The following is a 14,734-nucleotide window of genomic DNA, read 5'->3' on the forward strand; positions in this document are numbered from 1 at the left end:
CCCCAGGGCCCATTTTGACATTCAGGGGACCCACCATTGTCCCCAGGGCCCATTGTGACCTTCAAGGGACCCCCATTGTTCCCAGGGCCCATTGTGACGTCCTGGGGACCCCCTCTGTTCCCAGGGCTCATTGTGACTTTCAGGGGACCCCCCCCTTGTCCCCAGGGCTGATTGTGATGTCCTAGGGCCCCTCTGTGTCCCCAGGGCCCATTGTGACACTTTAGAGACCCCTCTTTGTCCCCAGGGCCCATTGTGACATCCTGGGGACCCCCCCTTGTCCCCAGGGCCCATTGTGATATTCAGGGGACCCCTCTTTGTCCCCAGGGCCCATTGTGACATCCTGGGGACCCCCTCTTGTCCCCAGGGCCCATTGTGACGTCCCAGGACCCCCCATTGTCCCCAGGGCCCATTGTGACATCCTGGGGATCCCTCCCTGTCCCCAGGGCCCATTGTGACGTCCCAGGACCCCAGATTGTCCCCAGGGCCCATTGTGACATCCTGGGGACCCCCTTTGTCACTGGGGCCCATTGTGACGTCCCAGGACCCCACATTGTCCCCAGGGCTCATTGTGACATCCTGGGGACCCCCTTTCTCTCCAGGGCCCATTGTGACGTCCCAGGACCCCCCATTGTCCCCAGGGTCCATTGTTACATCCTGGGGACCCCCTTGTCCCCAGGACCCATCGTGACACCATGGGGAGCCCCCCTTGTCCTCAGGGCCCATTGTGACATCCTGGGCATCCCCCTTTGTCCCCCGGGACCATTTTAACACCGTGGGGACCCCCTTTGTCCCCAGGGCCCATTGTGACACTGTGGGGACCCCCCTTGTCCCCAGGGCCTATTATTCCGTCCCGGGACCCCCATTGTCCCCAGGGCCCATTGTGACACCTTGGGGACCACCCCTTGTCCTCAGGGCCTATTGTGAACATCCTGGGGAACCTCCATTGTCCCCAGAGCCCACTGTTAGTCCTGGGGACCCCCTTGTCCCCAGGTCCCATTGTGACATCCTGGGGAGCCTCTTTGTCCCCAGGGCCCATTGTGACATTCAGGGGACCCCCTTTGTCCCCAGGGCCCATTGTGACGTCCCAGGACCCCCCATTGTCGCCAGGGCCCATTGTGACATCCTGGGGATCTCCCATTGTCCTCAGTGCCCATTGAGACATATTGGGGACCCCCTTTGTCACTGGGGACCCATTGCGACATCCCAGGAACCCCATTGTCCCAAGGGCCCATTGTGACATCCAGGGGACCCCCCTTTGTCTCCAGGACGCATTGTGACACCGTGGGGACCTCATTAGTCCCCGGGGACCATTGTGACATCCTAGGGACCTCCCTTTGTCCCCAGGGCTCATTGTGGCACCATGGGGACCCCCTTTGTCACTGTGGCACATTGTGATATCCCAGAACCCCACTTTGTCCCCATGGCCCATTTGGACATCCTGGGGACCCCCTTTCTCCCCAGGGGCCATTGTGACATTCAGGGGACCCCCCCTTCTCCCCAGGGCCTATTGTTACGTCCCAGGACCCCCATTGTCCCCAGGGCCCATTGTGACACCATGGGGACCACCCCTTGTCCTCAGGGCCTATTGTGAACATCCTGGGGAACCTCCATTGTCCCCAGAGCCCATTGTGACATCCTGGGGATCCCTCCTTGTCCGCAGGGCCCATTGTGACGTCCCAGGAACCCCCATTGTCCCCAGGGCCCATTGTGACATCCTCGGCACCCCCTTGTCCCCAGGGCCCATTGTGACATTCAGGGGACCCCCTTTGTTCCCAGGACCCATTGTGACATCCTGGGGACCCCCTCTTATCACTGGGGCCCATTGTGACGTCCCAGGACCCCCCATTGTCCCCAGGGCCCATTGTGACATCCTGGGGATCCCTCCTTGTCCCCAGGGCCCATTGTGACATCCTGGGGACCCTCCTTGTCCCCAGAGCCCATTGTGACATCCAAGGGACCCCCTTTGTCTCCAGGGCCCATTGTGGCACCATGGGGACCCCCTTTGACACTGGGGCCCATTGTGACACCGTCGACACCCCCCTTTGTCCCCAGGGCCCATTGTGACATCCTGAGGACCCCCCTTGTCCCCAGAGCCCATTGTGACATCCAGGGGACCCCCTCTTGTCCCCAGGGCCCATTGTGACGTCCCAGGACCCTCCATTGTCCCCAGGGCCCATTGTGACATCCTGGGGATCCCTCCTTGTCCTCAGGGCCCATTGTGACGTCCCAGGACCGCCCATTGTCCCCAGGGCCCATTGTGACATCCTGGGGATCCCTCCTTGTCCCCAGGGCCCATTGTGACGTCCCAGGACCCCCCATTGTCCACAGGACCCATTGTGACATTCAGGGGACCCCCTTTGTCACTGGGGCCCATTGTGACATCCCAGGACCGCCCATTGTCCCCAGGGCCCATTGTGACATCCAGGGGACCCCCTTTGTCCCCAGGGCCCATTGTGGCACCATGAGGACCCTCTTTGTCACTGGGGCCCACTGTGACATCACAGGACCCCCCTTTGTCCCCAGGGCCCATTGTGACATCCTGGGGACCCTCCTTGTCCCCAGAGCCCATTGTGACATCCCAGGACCCCACTTTGTCCCCAGGGCTTATTGTGACACCATGGGGATCTCCCTTGTCCCCAGGGCCCATTGTGACATCCCATGACCCCCCTTTGTCCCCAGTGCTATTGTGAAATCCTGGGGACCCCTTTTGTCCCCAGGGCCCATTGTGACACCGTGGGGAACCCCTTTGTCACTGGGGGCCATTGTGACATTCCAGGATTTCACTTTGTCCCCAGGGCTCGTTCTGACACCTTGGGGACTCCCATTGTCCCCAGGGCCCATTGTGACATCCTGGGCAACCCCATTGTCCCCAGGGCCCATTGTGACATCCTGGGGACCCCCATTGTCCCCAAGGCCCATTGTGACATTCCAGGACCCCCCATTGTCCCCAGGGCCCATTGTGACATCCACTGCACCCCCTTGTCCCCAGGGCCCATTGTGACATTCAGGGGACCCCTCTTTGTCCCCAGGGCCCATTGTGACATCCTGGGGACCCCCGTTGTCACTGGGGCCCATTGTGACGTCCCAGGACCCCACATTGTCCCCAGGGTCCATTGTGACATCCTGGGGACCCCACTTGTCCCCAGGACCCATTGTGACACTATGGGCACCCCGCCTTGTTCCCAGGGCCCATTGTGACACCGTGGGTACCACCCTTGTCCCCAGAGCCCATTGTGACATCCAGGGGACCCCCTTTGTCCCCAGGGCCCATTGTGACATCGCAGGACCCCCCCTGGTCCCCAGGGCCCATTGTGACATCCAGGGGACCCCTTTTGTCCCCACGGCCCATTGTGGCACCATGGGGACCCCCTTTGTCACTGGGGCCCATTGTGACATCCCAGGACCCCACTTTGTCCCCAGGGCCCATTGTGACATCCCGTGACCCCCCTTTGTCCCCAGTGCTATTGTGAAATCCTGGGGACCCCCTTTGTGCCCAGGGCCCATTGTGGCACCATGGGGAACCCCTTTGTCACTGGGGGCCATTGTGACATTCCAGGATTCCACTTTGTCCCCAGGGCTCGTTCTGACACCTTGGGCACTCCCATTGTCCCCAGGGCCCATTGTGACATCCTGGGGATCCCCCTTTGTCCCCAGGGTCCATTGTGACATCCTGGGCAACCCCATTGTCCCCACGGCCCATTGTGACATCTAGGGGACCCCCTTGTCCCCAGGACCCATCGTGGCACCGTGGGGCCCTCCTTGTCACTTGGGCCCATTGTGACACCATGGGGACGCCCCCTTTGTCCCCAGTGCCCATTGTGACATCCTGCGACCCCCCTTTGTCCCCAGGGCCCATTTTGACATTCAGGGGACCCACCATTGTCCCCAGGGCCCATTGTGACATCCTGGGCAACCCCAATCTCCCCAGGGCCCATTGTGACATCTGGGGGACCCCCTTGTCCCCAGGACCCATCGTGGCACCGTGGGTGCCCTCATTGTCACTTGGGCCCATTGTGACACCATGGGGACGCCCCCTTTGTCCCCAGTGCCCACTGTGACATCCTGCGGACCCCCCCTTTGTCCCCAGGGCCCATTTTGACATTCAGGGGACCCACCATTGTCCCCAGGGCCCATTGTGACCTTCAAGGGACCCCCATTGTTCCCAGGGCCCATTGTGACGTCCTGGGGACCCCCTCTGTTCCCAGGGCTCATTGTGACTTTCAGGGGACCCCCCCCTTGTCCCCAGGGCTGATTGTGATGTCCTAGGGCCCCTCTGTGTCCCCAGGGCCCATTGTGACACTTTAGAGACCCCTCTTTGTCCCCAGGGCCCATTGTGACATCCTGGGGACCCCCCCTTGTCCCCAGGGCCCATTGTGATATTCAGGGGACCCCTCTTTGTCCCCAGGGCCCATTGTGACATCCTGGGGACCCCCTCTTGTCCCCAGGGCCCATTGTGACGTCCCAGGACCCCCCATTGTCCCCAGGGCCCATTGTGACATCCTGGGGATCCCTCCCTGTCCCCAGGGCCCATTGTGACGTCCCAGGACCCCAGATTGTCCCCAGGGCCCATTGTGACATCCTGGGGACCCCCTTTGTCACTGGGGCCCATTGTGACGTCCCAGGACCCCACATTGTCCCCAGGGCTCATTGTGACATCCTGGGGACCCCCTTTCTCTCCAGGGCCCATTGTGACGTCCCAGGACCCCCCATTGTCCCCAGGGTCCATTGTTACATCCTGGGGACCCCCTTGTCCCCAGGACCCATCGTGACACCATGGGGAGCCCCCCTTGTCCTCAGGGCCCATTGTGACATCCTGGGCATCCCCCTTTGTCCCCCGGGACCATTTTAACACCGTGGGGACCCCCTTTGTCCCCAGGGCCCATTGTGACACTGTGGGGACCCCCCTTGTCCCCAGGGCCTATTATTCCGTCCCGGGACCCCCATTGTCCCCAGGGCCCATTGTGACACCTTGGGGACCACCCCTTGTCCTCAGGGCCTATTGTGAACATCCTGGGGAACCTCCATTGTCCCCAGAGCCCACTGTTAGTCCTGGGGACCCCCTTGTCCCCAGGTCCCATTGTGACATCCTGGGGAGCCTCTTTGTCCCCAGGGCCCATTGTGACATTCAGGGGACCCCCTTTGTCCCCAGGGCCCATTGTGACGTCCCAGGACCCCCCATTGTCGCCAGGGCCCATTGTGACATCCTGGGGATCTCCCATTGTCCTCAGTGCCCATTGAGACATATTGGGGACCCCCTTTGTCACTGGGGACCCATTGCGACATCCCAGGAACCCCATTGTCCCAAGGGCCCATTGTGACATCCAGGGGACCCCCCTTTGTCTCCAGGACGCATTGTGACACCGTGGGGACCTCATTAGTCCCCGGGGACCATTGTGACATCCTAGGGACCTCCCTTTGTCCCCAGGGCTCATTGTGGCACCATGGGGACCCCCTTTGTCACTGTGGCACATTGTGATATCCCAGAACCCCACTTTGTCCCCATGGCCCATTTGGACATCCTGGGGACCCCCTTTCTCCCCAGGGGCCATTGTGACATTCAGGGGACCCCCCCTTCTCCCCAGGGCCTATTGTTACGTCCCAGGACCCCCATTGTCCCCAGGGCCCATTGTGACACCATGGGGACCACCCCTTGTCCTCAGGGCCTATTGTGAACATCCTGGGGAACCTCCATTGTCCCCAGAGCCCATTGTGACATCCTGGGGATCCCTCCTTGTCCGCAGGGCCCATTGTGACGTCCCAGGAACCCCCATTGTCCCCAGGGCCCATTGTGACATCCTCGGCACCCCCTTGTCCCCAGGGCCCATTGTGACATTCAGGGGACCCCCTTTGTTCCCAGGACCCATTGTGACATCCTGGGGACCCCCTCTTATCACTGGGGCCCATTGTGACGTCCCAGGACCCCCCATTGTCCCCAGGGCCCATTGTGACATCCTGGGGATCCCTCCTTGTCCCCAGGGCCCATTGTGACATCCTGGGGACCCTCCTTGTCCCCAGAGCCCATTGTGACATCCAAGGGACCCCCTTTGTCTCCAGGGCCCATTGTGGCACCATGGGGACCCCCTTTGACACTGGGGCCCATTGTGACACCGTCGACACCCCCCTTTGTCCCCAGGGCCCATTGTGACATCCTGAGGACCCCCCTTGTCCCCAGAGCCCATTGTGACATCCAGGGGACCCCCTCTTGTCCCCAGGGCCCATTGTGACGTCCCAGGACCCTCCATTGTCCCCAGGACCCATTGTGACATCCTGGGGATCCCTCCTTGTCCTCAGGGCCCATTGTGACGTCCCAGGACCGCCCATTGTCCCCAGGGCCCATTGTGACATCCTGGGGATCCCTCCTTGTCCCCAGGGCCCATTGTGACGTCCCAGGACCCCCCATTGTCCACAGGACCCATTGTGACATTCAGGGGACCCCCTTTGTCACTGGGGCCCATTGTGACATCCCAGGACCGCCCATTGTCCCCAGGGCCCATTGTGACATCCAGGGGACCCCCTTTGTCCCCAGGGCCCATTGTGGCACCATGAGGACCCTCTTTGTCACTGGGGCCCACTGTGACATCACAGGACCCCCCTTTGTCCCCAGGGCCCATTGTGACATCCTGGGGACCCTCCTTGTCCCCAGAGCCCATTGTGACATCCCAGGACCCCACTTTGTCCCCAGGGCTTATTGTGACACCATGGGGATCTCCCTTGTCCCCAGGGCCCATTGTGACATCCCATGACCCCCCTTTGTCCCCAGTGCTATTGTGAAATCCTGGGGACCCCTTTTGTCCCCAGGGCCCATTGTGACACCGTGGGGAACCCCTTTGTCACTGGGGGCCATTGTGACATTCCAGGATTTCACTTTGTCCCCAGGGCTCGTTCTGACACCTTGGGGACTCCCATTGTCCCCAGGGCCCATTGTGACATCCTGGGCAACCCCATTGTCCCCAGGGCCCATTGTGACATCCTGGGGACCCCCATTGTCCCCAAGGCCCATTGTGACATTCCAGGACCCCTCTTTGTCCCCAGGGCCCATTGTGACATCCACTGCACCCCCTTGTCCCCAGGGCCCATTGTGACATTCAGGGGACCCCTCTTTGTCCCCAGGGCCCATTGTGACATCCTGGGGACCCCCGTTGTCACTGGGGCCCATTGTGACGTCCCAGGACCCCCCATTGTCCCCAGGGCCCATTGTGACATCCTGGGGATCCCTCCTTGTCCCCAGGGCCCATTGTAACGTCTTAGGACCCCCCATTGTCCCCAGGGCCCATTGCGACATTCAGGGGACGCCTCTTTGTACCCAAGGCACATTGTGACATCCTGGGGACCCCCCCTTGTCCCCAGGGCCCATTGTGACATCCTGGGGATCCCTCCTTGTCCCCAGGGCCTATTGTGATGTCCCAGGACCCCCCATTGTCCTCCGGACCCATTGTAACATTCAGGGAACCCCTTTGTCACTGGGGCCCATTGTGACATCCCAGGACCGCCCATTGTCCCCAGGGCCCATTGTGACATCCTGGGGACCCCATTTTCCCCAGGACCCATTGTGACCCTATGGGGACCCCCCCTTGTTCCCAGGGCCCATTGTGACACCGTGGGTACCACCCTTGACCGCAGGGCTCATTGTGACATCGCAGGACCCCCCTTTGTCCCCAGAGCCCATTGTGACATACAGGGGACCCCCTTTGTCCCCAGGGCCCATTGTGACATCGCAGGACCCACCCTGGTCCCCAGGGCCCATTGTGACATCCTGGGCACCCCTTTTGTCCCCACGGCCCATTGTGGCACCATGGGGACCCCCTTTGTCACTGGGGCCCATTGTGACATCCCAGGACCCCACTTTGTCCCCAGGGCTGATTGTGAGGTCCCAGGGCCCCTCTGTGTCCCCAGGGCCCATTGTGACACTTTAGGGACCCCTCTTTGTCCCCAGGGCCCATTGTGACATCCTGGAGACCCCCCCTTGTCCCCAGGGCCCATTGTGACGTCCCAGGACCCCCCTCTGTTCCCAGGGCTCATTGTGACTTTCAGGGGATCCCCCCTTGTCCCCAGGGCTGATTGTGACGTCCTAGGGCCCCTCTGTGTCCCCAAGGCCCATTGTGACGTCCCAGGACCCCCATTGTCCCCAGGGCCCATTGTGACATCCTCGGCACCCCCTTGTCCCCAGGGCCCATTGTGACATTCAGGGGACCCCTCTTTGTCCCCAGGGCCCATTGTGACATCCTGGGGACCCCCTCTTGTCCCCAGGGCCCATTGTGACGTCCCAGGACCCCCCATTGTCCCCAGGGCCCATTGTGACATCCTGGGGATCCCCCCTTGTCACCAGGGCCCATTGTGACATTCAGGGGACCCCCCTTTGTCTCCAGGACATATTGTGAGACCGTGGGGACCTCATTAGTCCCCAGGGCCCATTGTGACATTCAGGGGACCCCCTTTGTCCCCAGGGCCCATTGTGACGTCCCAGGACCCCCCATTGTCGCCAGGGCCCATTGTGACATCCTGGGGATCTCCCATTGTCCTCAGTGCCCATTGAGACATATTGGGGACCCCCTTTGTCACTGGGGACCCATTGCGACATCCCAGGAACCCCATTGTCCCAAGGGCCCATTGTGACATCCAGGGGACCCCCCTTTGTCTCCAGGACGCATTGTGACACCGTGGGGACCTCATTAGTCCCCGGGGACCATTGTGACATCCTAGGGACCTCCCTTTGTCCCCAGGGCTCATTGTGGCACCATGGGGACCCCCTTTGTCACTGTGGCACATTGTGATATCCCAGAACCCCACTTTGTCCCCATGGCCCATTTGGACATCCTGGGGACCCCCTTTCTCCCCAGGGGCCATTGTGACATTCAGGGGACCCCCCCTTCTCCCCAGGGCCTATTGTTACGTCCCAGGACCCCCATTGTCCCCAGGGCCCATTGTGACACCATGGGGACCACCCCTTGTCCTCAGGGCCTATTGTGAACATCCTGGGGAACCTCCATTGTCCCCAGAGCCCATTGTGAGATCCTGTGGAGCCCCTTGTCCCCAGGGCCCATTGTGACATCCTGGGGACCCCCTTTATCCCCAGGGCCCATTGTGGCATCCTGGGGACCTCCTTGTCCCCAGGACCCATCGTGGCACCGTGGGGACCTCCCTTGTCACTGGGGACCCTTTGTGACACCATGGGGACCTCCCATTGTCCTCAGGGCCCATTGAGACATCCTGGGGACCCCCTTTGTCACTGGGGACCCATTGTGACATCCCAGGAACCCCATTGTGCCAAGAGCCCATTGTAACATCCTGGGGACCCCCCTTTTTCTCCAGGACGCATTGTGACACCGTGGGGACCTCATTAGTCCCCAGGGCCCATTGTGACATCGTAGGGACCTCCCTTTGTCCCCAGGGCTCATTGTGGCACCATGGGGACCCCCCCTTGTCACTGGGGACCCATTGTGACACCATGGAGACCCCCCCTTGTCCTCAGGGTCCATTGTGACATCTTGGGCACCCCCCATTGTCCCCGGGACCCATTGTGACATCCTGGCCACCCCCTTGCTCCCAGGGCCCATTTTAGCACCACGGGGACCGCCTTTGACCCCAGGGCCCCTTGTGGCAGCATGGCAACCACTTTTGTTCCCAGGGCCCATTGTGACATTCAGGGGACCCCATTGTACCCAGGGCCTATTGTGACACCATGGGGACCCCTCCTTGTCACTGGGGACCCATTGTGACAACATGGGGACCCCCCCATGTCCTCAGGACTCATTTTCACATCCTGGGCACCCCCCATTGTCCCCAGGGCCCATTGTGACATCCCAGAACCTCCTATTGTCCCCAAGGCCCATAGTGACATCCTGGGGACCCCCATAGTCCCCAGTGCCTATTGTGACATTCCAGGACCCCCCATTGTCCCCAGGGCCCATTGTGACATCCTCGGCACGCCCTTGTCCCCAGGGCCCATTGTGACATTCAGGGGACCCCTCTTTGTCCTCAGGGCCCATTGTGACATCCTGGGGACCCCCCCTTGTCACTGGGGCCATTGTGACGTCCCAGGACCCCCCATTGTCCCCAGGGCCCATTGTGACATTTTGGGGATCCCTCCTTGTCCCCAGGGCCCATTGTGACGTCCCAGGACCCCACATTGTACCCAGGACCCATTGTGACATTCAGGGGACCCCCTTTGTCACTGGGGCCCATTGTGACATCCCAGGACCCCACATTGTCCCCAGGACCTATTGTGACATCCTGGGGACCCCACTTGTCCCCAGGACCCATTGTGACACTATGGGGACCACCCCTTGTGCCCAGGGCCCATTATGACACTGTGGGTACCACCCTTGTCCGCAGGGCTCATTGTGACATCCCAGGACCCCCATTGTCCCCAGGGCCCATTGTGACATTCAGGGGACCCCCCTTTGTCCCCAGGGCCCATTCTGATACCGTGGGGACCCCCTTTGTCCCCAGGACCCATTTTGACACCGTCGACACCCCCGTTTGTCCCCAGGGCCCATTGTGACATCCTGGGGACACTCCTTGTCCCCAGAGCCCATTGTGACATCCAGGGGACCCCCTTTATCCCCAGGGCCCATTGTGACATCGCAGTACCCCCCCTGGTCCCCACGGCCCATTGTGGCACCATGGGGACCCCCTTTTGTCACTGGGGCCCATTGTGACATCCCAGCACCCCACTTTGTCCCCAGGGCTTATTGTGACACCATGGGGACCTCCCTTGTCCCCAGGGCCCACTGTGACATCCCATGACCCCCATTTGTCCCCAGTGCTATTGTCAAATCCTGGGGACCCCCTTTGTCCCCAGGGGCCATTGTGGCACCATGGGGAACCCCTTTGTCACTAGGGCCCATTGTGACATCCCAGGACTCCACATTGTCCCCAGGACCCATTGTGACATCCTGGGGACCCCACTTGTCCCCAGGACCCATTGTGACACTATGGGGACCCCCCCTTGTTCCCAGGGCCCATTGTGACACCATCGACACCCCCCTTGTCCGCAGGGGTCATTGTGACATCCTGGGGACCCTCCTTGTCCCCAGAGCCCATTGTGACATCCAGGGGACCCCCTTTCTCCCCAGGGCCCATTGTGACATCGCAGGACCCCCCTGGTCCCCAGGGCCCATTGTGACATCCTGGGGATCCCTCTTTGTCCCCAGGGTCCATTGTGACATTCTGGGCAACTCCATTGTCCCCAGGGCCCATTGTGACATCGCAGGACCCCCCTGGTCCCCAGGGCCCATTGTGACATCCTGGGCAACCCCATTGTCCCCACGGCCCATTGTGACATCTGGGGGACCCCCTTGTCCCCAGGACCCATCGTGGCACCGTGGGGACCCTCCTTGTCACTTGGGCCCATTGTGACACCATGGGGACGCCCCCTTTGTCCCCAGTGCCCATTGTGACATCCTGCGGACCCCCCTTTGTCTCCAGGGCCCATTTTGACATTCAGGGGACCCACCATTGTCCCCAGGGCCCATTGTGACGTCCTGGGGAGCCCCCTCTGATCCCAAGGCTCATTGTGACTTTCAGGGGATCCCCCCTTGTACCCAGGGCTGATTGTGACGTTGTAGGGCCCCTCTTTGTCCCCAGGGCCCATTGTGACATCCTGGGGAACCCCCTTGTTCCCCGGGCCCATTGTGATGTCCTGGGACCCCCCATTGTCCCCATGGCCCATTGTGACATCCTGGGGATCCCTCCTTGTCCCCAGGGCCCATTGTGACGTCCCAGGACCCCCCATTGTCCCCAGGGCCTATTGTGACATCCTCTGCACCCCCTTGTCCCCAGGGCCCATTGTGACATTCAGGGGACACCTCTTTGTCCCCAGGGCCCATTGTGACATCCTGGGGACCCCCCCTTGTCCCCAGGGCCCACTGTGACGTCCCAGGACCCCCCATTGTCCCCAGGGCCCATTGTGACATCCTGGGGATCCCTCCTTGTCCCCAGGGCCCATTGTGACGTCCCAGGACCCCCCCATTGTCCCCAGGGCCCATTGTGACATTCAGGGGACCCCCTTTGTCACTGGGGCCCATTGTGACATCCCAGGACCCCACATTGTCCCCAGGTCCCATTGTGACATCCTGGGGAGTCTCTTTGTCCCCAGGGCCCATTGTGACATCCTGGGGACCCCCTTTGTCCCCAGGGCCCATGGTGACATCCTGGGGACCTCCTTGTCCGCAGGACCCATCCTGGCACCGTGGGGACCTCCCTTGTCACTGGGGACCCTTTGTGACACCATGGGGACCTCCCATTGTCCTCAGGGCCCATTGAGACATGCTGGGGACCCCCTTTCTCCCCAGGGCCCATTGTGACATTCAGGGGACCCCCCCCCTTGTCCCCAGGGCCCATTGTGACTTCCCAGGACCCCCCATTGTCCCTAGAGCCCATTGTGACATCCTGGGGATCCCTCCTTGTCCCCAGGGCCCATTGTGACATCCTGGGGATCCCTCCGTGTCCCCAGGGCCCATTCTGACGTCCCAGGATCCCCCATTGTCCCCAGAGCCCATTGTGACATTCAGGGGACCCCCTTTGTCACTGGGGCCCATTGTGACATCCCAGGACCCCACATTGTCCCCAGGGCCCATTGTGACATTCAGGGGTGCCCCCCTTGTCCCCAGGACCCATTGTGATGTCCCAGGACCCCTCATTGTCCCCACGGCCCATTGTGACATCCTGGGTACCCCCCTTTGTCACTGGGGCTCATTGAGACATCGTGGGGACCAACTTTGTCCCCAGGGCCCATTGTGACGTCCCAGGACCTCCCGTTGTCCCCAGTGTCCATTGTGACATCCGAGGAGCCCACTTTGTCCCCAGGACCCATTTTGATATTGAGGGGAACCACGTTTGTCCCCAGAGCGCATTGTGACACCATGGGGACCCCCCCTTGTCACTGGGGACCCATTGTGACACCATGGAGACCCCTGCTTGTCCTCAGGGTCCATTGTGACATCTTGGGCACCCCCTTGCTCCCAGGGCCCATTGTGGCACCATGGGGACATCCCCTTTGTCCCCAGGGCCCATTGTGACATTCCAGGACCCCCCATTGTCCCCAGGGCCCATTGTGACATCCACTGCACCCCCTTGTCCCCAGGGCCCATTGTGACATTCAGGGGACCCCTCTTTGTCCCCAGGGCCCATTCTGACATCCTGGAGACCCCCCCTTGTCACTGGGGCCCATTGTGACGTCCCAGGACCCCCCATTGTCCCCAGGACCCATTGTGACATCCTGGGGATCCCTCCTTGTCCTCAGGGTCCATTGTGACGTCTTAGGACCCCCCATTGTCCCCAGGGCCCATTGTGACATTCAGGGGACGCCTCGTTGAAACCCAGGGCACATTGTGACATCCTGGGGACCCCCCCTTGTCCCCAGAGCCCATTGTGACGTCCCAGGACCCCCCATTGTCCCCAGGGCCCATTGTGACATCCTGGGGATCCCTCCTTGTCCCCAGGGCCCATTGTGACGTCCCAGGACACCCCATTGTCCCCAGGGCCCATTGTGACAGTCAGGGGGCCCCTTTGTCACTGGGGCCCATTGTGACATCCCAGGACCCCACATTGTCCCCAGGACCTATTGTGACATCCTGGGGACCCCACTTGTCCCCAGGACCCATTGTGACACTATGGGGACCACCCCTTGTTCCCAGGGCCCATTGTGACATCCTGGGTACCACGCTTGTCCGCAGGGCTCATTGTGACGTCCCAGGACCCCCCATTGTCCCCAGGGCCCATTGTGACATCCTGGGGATCCCTCCTTGTCCGCAGGGCCCATTGTGACGTCCCAGGAACCCCCATTGTCCCCAGGGCCCATTGTGACATCCTCGGCACCCCCTTGTCCCCAGGGCCCATTGTGACATTCAGGGGACCCCCTTTGTTCCCGGACCCATTGTGACATCCTGGGGACCCCCTCTTATCACTGGGGCCCATTGTGACGTCCCAGGACCCCCCATTGTCCCCAGGGCCCATTGTGACATTCAGGGGACCCCTCTTTGTCCCCAGGACCCATTGTGAAGTCAAAGGACCCCCCATTGTCCCCAGGGCCCATTGTGACATCCTGGGGATCCCTCCTTGTCCCCAGGGCCCATTGTGACATCCTGGGGACCCTCCTTGTCCCCAGAGCCCATTGTGACATCCAAGGGACCCCCTTTGTCTCCAGGGCCCATTGTGGCACCATGGGGACCCCCTTTGACACTGGGGCCCATTGTGACACCGTCGACACCCCCCTTTGTCCCCAGGGCCCATTGTGACATCCTGAGGACCCCCCTTGTCCCCAGAGCCCATTGTGACATCCAGGGGACCCCCTCTTGTCCCCAGGGCCCATTGTGACGTCCCAGGACCCTCCATTGTCCCCAGGGCCCATTGTGACATCCTGGGGATCCCTCCTTGTCCTCAGGGCCCATTGTGACGTCCCAGGACCGCCCATTGTCCCCAGGGCCCATTGTGACATCCTGGGGATCCCTCCTTGTCCCCAGGGCCCATTGTGACGTCCCAGGACCCACCATTGTCCACAGGACCCATTGTGACATTCAGGGGACCCCCTTTGTCACTGGGGCCCATTGTGACATCCCAGGACCGCCCATTGTCCCCAGGGCCCATTGTGACATCCAGGGGACCCCCTTTGTCCCCAGGGCCCATTGTGGCACCATGAGGACCCTCTTTGTCACTGGGGCCCACTGTGACATCACAGGACCCCCCTTTGTCCCCAGGGCCCATTGTGACATCCTGGGGACCCTCCTTGTCCCCA

The sequence above is a fragment of the Patagioenas fasciata genome, chromosome 33 (assembly GCF_037038585.1).
Source record: "Patagioenas fasciata isolate bPatFas1 chromosome 33, bPatFas1.hap1, whole genome shotgun sequence".
Taxonomy (NCBI): Eukaryota; Metazoa; Chordata; class Aves; order Columbiformes; family Columbidae; genus Patagioenas; species Patagioenas fasciata.